The sequence below is a fragment of the Crotalus tigris genome, unplaced genomic scaffold (assembly GCF_016545835.1).
Source record: "Crotalus tigris isolate CLP2741 ecotype Arizona unplaced genomic scaffold, ASM1654583v1 scf7180000018151.1857312, whole genome shotgun sequence".
NCBI lineage: Eukaryota > Metazoa > Chordata > Lepidosauria > Squamata > Viperidae > Crotalus > Crotalus tigris.
Genome location: NW_024096849.1, coordinates 1,053,647 through 1,060,079, shown reverse-complemented (window position 1 = coordinate 1,060,079; position 6,433 = coordinate 1,053,647). Strand labels below are relative to the sequence as shown.

At 41.4% G+C, this 6,433-nt stretch overlaps 1 protein-coding gene across 8 annotated transcripts in view; it reads left to right on the top strand.

Annotated features, from left to right (window-relative positions):
• The first annotated feature begins 1,254 nt into the window (after positions 1-1,254).
• Positions 1,255-6,433, top strand: part of GALNT11 (polypeptide N-acetylgalactosaminyltransferase 11) — a 31,283-nt gene continuing 26,104 nt past the window's right edge. Inside the window, exon 1 of one of the 8 annotated variants that reach the window (XM_039348392.1) lies at positions 1,255-2,129. The gene's annotated coding sequence lies outside the window, so the exon portion shown is untranslated. Of the gene's footprint in view, positions 2,130-2,187; positions 2,206-2,290; positions 2,472-2,641; positions 3,703-6,433 lie in introns of those variants that run through there. The other 7 variants (XM_039348391.1, XM_039348390.1, XM_039348384.1 and 4 more) reach the window with 7 other exon arrangements.

The window sequence follows — 6,433 nt, the reverse complement described above, 5'->3', positions numbered from 1 at the left end:
CAGATGCTATTTGTGCTTCAGCAAATAAATATTCACTGGCATAGATCTCTCATTACATTTGCCAGGTTGATAAGAGACAACTGGAACTTTGAAATGTTTTCCTAGCTAAAAACTCTGCTAAAGGTTAAGTGGGAGTGATCATAGAGGGAAAGGCAGAATTGGACGCTGAAAAATGGTTTGATTTATATTCAATCTCACTATATTTTGAATTTTATATGTTTTGGAACTGGGAACAAGAGTACTAAAAATCACATTTTTTCTGAGGAATGGTGGCCTTTTAAACAAGATTAGGGTTCTTGTCAAACTCAGTTAATGCATGTGGAAGTGTGACTAAGAGTCTTGATTAAAAGTGATCAAAAACAATTTTCAAAGTTGGAACAATTGCAAGATGTCCTCTGTTTGACTTTTTGGCACCTTTTTTAATGAAGGGGACATATATTAATCCAAAAGAACTTTACACATGTATACAATGGAGAGATATTTGGATGGAAGAGTCAAAGGAGTCACGATGATGTCTGTGATAACACAGTCAAAATCCAGCCATTATTAACATGTGAGTTGTGTGCACTGCAGGTAAAAAGGTAGTGGAGCTACAATTATGAAAGTATGGCCATTATTTTGCTTGTGAACCCTCACCTCTCCACAGAAATTTCTCTACCATGTATCCTGCACATTTATCATTGGTTACAAATGGAAGTATAGATAGTCCTTGACTTATGACAATTAAGGCCAGCATTTCCATTGCTAAGCAAGGCAATTTTTAACACTTTTTGTCCCATATTACGACCTTTCTCACCAGAGTTATTAATTAAATAAGTGCAGTTGTTAAGTGAATCATACGGTCATTAAGTGTATCTGGTTTTCCCCATCGATTTCACTTGTTGGAAGCTGGCTAGAAAGGTTGCAAATGATGATCTTGGGACAATGCAACTGTCATAAATACATGCCAGTTGCCAAACACCCAAATTTTGATCATGTGATCATGGGGATGTTGCAAGTCCACTCGTAAATCACTGTTTTCAATGCCATTGTAATTTTGAACGGTCGCTAAAAAAATGGTTGTAAGTCAAGGATTATCTATATTTTGACACCAAAAAATCTTAATGCAATTTCATTTTTTAAGAAAGATCCACTACTGCAAACAATGAAATACAGTAGAAACAAACTAGCTAAACCACGAAACATAGAGTAAGTGGTTGTAACCTCACAGTTTGAGGAACTATTTTTCTTGTTCCGATTTCAAACTATTGATTCAAGGTGGACTTTAGAGAGCGACTTTTCATAAAGGTGTGTGTGTGTCCAGTTGAGAAAACCTCCCCAATTGTATTGTGTTGATTCCAATGGAAAAAGTAGGTTTGCCCAGGTATCAATTAATTCTCAGTCCAACCCATCTCAGAGGACTGTTGCTGTGGGGAAAATGGAAGCAGGAGAATTAGGCATGTTCACTACTTTGAATTATATATAAAAAGGTGGATAAAAAAATCTAATAATACTGCATATTGACAAAATTTCCACCCATTAGTTACAAAAGACCACATTGCTTGCATCTACACATACTAGGCCAACGATTTTATCAGGATAACAACATTCTGAACTGTTGTACATTGTCCAATAATCTTCCGTGAAATAGGTAGCCATATAATTTTGATTAATAAATCAGTCCTAAGTTCTTGAGAAGATCTCAATGCATAAGAAAGCCAACATCAGTTAAAGTACTGTCAGTTGCGATTTCACATTGTTGTAGACATAATATCTATTTTAAGGTCTTTTTTTTTTTTAGCCCAAGGGGAATCAAAAGGCAATTGCCATAGGTTGCAACCCATAACTGGAAGGATTTTTTCCCTGGTTTTCTTTTCCACAAAAAAAGGTCCACACTTATTTAACCACACAGCATGATCTGGTCAACTAGGTAGAGTTAGTTTGACCCATTCGAAGATGGGTAGACTTCAACCCCCAGAATTCCTCAGGCCTCCGCACAAGCCACGCCCCCTGGCTCGCTGATTGTTTTTGGCTCACGCTCCCCCCTCCGTAGCAGCGAGGGGTCGTCGCGGCGCCGTGAGAGGCGCTCAGGATGCTTCTCGAGGCGCGCCGCCGCCTCCGCCGCCTTCCGCACCGACGTGGCCACACGGGTGAGTGCGAAGCAGAGACGGAGAAAGAGGAGTCGCGGCGTTCTCTCCGGAGACGGCGGCTCGGGGAAAAGCGGCGGTGAGGGCTGCGGAACCAGCTCGGGCCTGGGAGGGGGGAGGTGAAACAAATCCCCGCAGCGCCTCTTATTGGTGGGAGGACGAAACGACCTCCGCGGGTCACTTGGCCCAACGGCAGGGCCGGGCGAGGCTCGGAGGGGCTACTGGGGCCGGCCCGGACGGCTTCCCCTCTCCCTTGCCACGCCGCCTCTGCTCCTCCTCCTCCTCCGGAGGGAAGGGGGGAGGGAGGGAGAGAGGGCGCCGAGCCCCCCCCCGTCCTTGCCCCAGGTGAGCAGCTGATCTGCCTGGCCCTCCTCTCCCTCCCCGCACGGCAGACGGCCCGAGGGTCTCGGAGGCGGACGGCTGCTGGGCTCCCGGATCAGCAGGCCGTTCGGGTCTGGTCAGGCCAAAGGGGGGGAAACGGGTGGGCCGTGTCGGGGGAGGGGAGGGGGAACTCCTGGGAAACTTAGCAAAAGAGAGCTGCATTTCAAAAACCTGGTTTGTTTGTGGTGTGCATGCATGTGTGTGTGCATGCATGCATGCATGTGTGTGTCTGTGACTCAAAGTGTACTTCAAGAGACTATCCGGACTTACTATCTGTGTCCTTTTCATCATCTTCCTGCATACCGTCCGCGTGGATTGATTTAAGTGTGTGCCATCAAATCGGGGTTGACTTTGAGCAACCACATAAGTAGGTTTTTACCAGGAAGATTCGCCCCTAACCTGGTCTTTCAGGTCTTCTACTAATGCATCCATCGCTGCTGCAACTGAGTCCATTCAAATCCCTGATGGTCACTCCTTTCTGTTGGGCTCCCACCTTTCCCAGCATCAGAGCCTTTTCCAAAGAGCCGGGTCTTCTCATAATGCTTCTGAAAGAGAGGGACAAATTGCAGGCTTTTGGAAGCAGTCAGGGTTCTGTTTGCATTTGCACTTTGATATACAGAGCTGCGTTTCTGTTTAAACTGGAAAGAAGATGCCTTAGTCCTGTTTAAATGAAAATACCTGAAATGATTAGCCTTGCAAATGATTAGTTGACTAAATTTGTTTTGGAGGTAGGACTTGCGAGAGGATTTAAGAGTCTTAGGCGATCATCCGGTGAAATGTTATGAAAGAGTGATGCAGTGACTCAAAAAGCCAGTGCAGTATTTATTACAAGGCATTGGCAGAAGAATTGCATCCAGATCAGTGGAGGTAATGGTTTCATTATGCTCTGCGTTGGTTTCAGCTCAGGGCATATTGTTCGGGCATTGCTCTTTGAAAGGAACTGTTTCAGAGCACCCAGAGAGTTAAGGAGGCTGGAAGCCAGATTGTGTGAGGAATGGGTCAAGGATCTGAGTATGTTTCTGTTGCAGAAGAAAAGCCTCAGGGGAGAGATGTCTACAAAGATCTAAAAGGCTGGTGCCTGCAGAGTGCTTAAGTGAATGTGTTCTCTATTGAGACCGAAGAAAGGAGGAGAACTACTGGTAGCTGAAATTAAAAGAAAGATTGACAGCTGAATATTAGGCAGAAGTTGCTGTCGGTAAGAGCAGAACAGCCTTCTTTAAGTAATGCTGTTCTTTTTGCTGGAGATATTTAAATGGGGATTGAATGAGTAACCTGTTGTGGAACATGATGGATATATTATAAAATGAATACAACCAGTCAGGGACTGAATTGCTTTGAAGCTATTACCTGATTTTAGATATATTTTCTTTCCATTTGATTCATAACAAATTGATGTTTCGAAATCATGTTCCTCAAACAGCCATAAAAATTTCAAGTTTGTGAAATTGGTCGAAGTTGCATGAATGTGATAACAAGTTTAAAACTGTGGGATTAAATAACTTGTAGAATGGAAAATCCAGTCTTGGTGTGCTTGTCAGAACCAGCTTTAAGTTGGTTTACAAATATTTGACATAATTTTTTCCTTGAGTGAATGATATCGGTCTAGTTCCAGGAAAATAAGTCAAGTTAACAGCATAATAGAAAAATACAAGGTGATAGATTCATATGTCTTCATGGGAATATAAACTCGAGACTCATGTTCTTAGGTATATACATGCACTAAAGAATGTGCTGATATTATCAATAAACTACTTTTGATGGTTTTATCATACAGTAATTTCTTTGCAGTCTTCCATGAAATACACAAGAATTAATGCTTAAATGATCTTTGAGGAATAGCAAATCAATTCAAATTATTTCTGTTGTGGAGATTACAAATAAAAAGAATATGGAATGGTTAGGTTCCACAAAGGAAATACGTGTTAAATACAAGTCATAATCTATATACACTAAAACACTCCTTGTAGTCCTGTTTGTAATCTTCAATTGGGTGAGAATCAATGTATCTGTAATGGGCTAACAACTTACAGAATTCATCTGAATTTTGGAATCCATTATTATCATTATCCATTATTCCCGTGGGATTAAAATTTGGTGAAGTTATGGCCACTTGAGTGCTGCTACTTTCAATGTTCTCTGCTAGCTTCCCATAAGGAAAGTCAATGGAGAAGCTGGAAGTTACTCCTGCTTTTTTTCCCCTGTCAGTGTTATTCTGTGTTTTTGTTTAGGTAAGGAAATTCCTCTGAAACAATGACCCAGCAGGAACTGGTTAATAAATATATGTATGAATATGGTTTGAGTAGAGTAGGAACAGCTTAGCTATTTATTTGAGATTTTGATTAAAAAGACATTACTGAGAAATGTTGGCAGCTAAAGTAAGAGTCTAAGGTGCTAAAGGGTCAGCTGCTTAAACGCTGCTGAGTTGGGTTGATGTCTGGTGATTGTGTGGGAAGATATCTGATATTGGGACCCAACTTCAGAACAAAATCTGTAACTTTTCCAAGTGTATACTAGTGAGCTCCCTGATTCCATCCATCCAATCTATTGTCTTCCCCTGGTGCTGTTTCCTTCAAAAATGCCAAGCAAAATTGGCAAACTATATATCAAATGCCCAAGCTATGTGAGTTTCTTTATGCTGATTGTCATTTCAAAGATTAGAGGAGGGTAGGAGTTAAATATCCCACGGGATTTTTTTCCCCTGGAGCAGAAAGCTTTGCTGCCTCCTGTGGTTTCTGTGCTTTAGTAATTTCCACATTCTGTCTGAGCATTGACCTTTTTTCCTGTTGAAGTTCACTTAGAGAATGACAAAGCTTCATTAGATCATCTTCATCTCCTTTTGTGGCCTGACATTAGAATAGCATAGAATAACAGTGTTGGAAGGGATCTTGGAGGTCATCCAGTCCAACTCCCTGCTCGAGCAGACCTTAATACCATTTCAGACAAGTGGCTGTCCAGTCTCTTCTTGGAAGCCTCCAGCGATGGAGCACCCACAACCTCTGAAGGCAAGCTGTTCCACTGGTTGATTGTTCTCACTGTCAGGAAATGCCTCCTTAGTTCTAGGTTGTTTCTCTCCTTGAATAGTTTCCATCCATTGTTTCTTGTCCTGCCTTCAGGTGCTTCGTAAAATAGCTTTGCTTCCTCATCTTTGTAACAGTCCTTCAACATGGCAAACATGGCAACATGATATTGAGGTATGATAACTGGTTTGTTCCTCCAGGGAGGCTGGAGCCGATGGAAGAGCTACCAAATGCAGCTGGGCCCAGATCTGTCTGTCTGTCTATCATCTACCTACCTACCTACCTACCTACCTACCTACCTACCTACCTACCTACCTACCTAAAATAAAAAATAAAGAATGATTTGTGATTCCTAAATAGATTTGAGGAATGCGAACCATGAGACATCTTGTTTATAAAAGAGGGGTAAGATTAAGATATGTGAGAGAAGAAATCTAGCTACATAGCATTTTGAAAATGTGGGACCTCATTGGGAATTTGAACTTATTAATAAGTCAAATGGTCCAGGTACTTCCTCTGCAACTAAGGATTTTGCCAAACATGCAGATAATCAGGGTTTCTTCTGTATGAAGGAATAATATAAGCCTTTTTTATGGATCAGATTAAATGGGGATTCTTACAATTTTGAGAAATTTCACCATCCATTAATTGATGATTACTCTGCTGTAAATGACTTTTCTAGCTCGCTCCAAACAATATTAAAGTTTATGCCTTCTCACACAGAGATTGTTAAAGTTTTAGAACAGTAGGGCACCACAAATATAGTTGTGCACATTTTAAAATTGATTTGGAAGAAATACTCCAGAACATAAATAGGTGGTGCTTGACTGCATTGTAAAATTGAATGCGACTGACTTAAGAACGTAACAATGAAAATTCTGATCTCTATTGTGGTTATAAAAGTTGAAG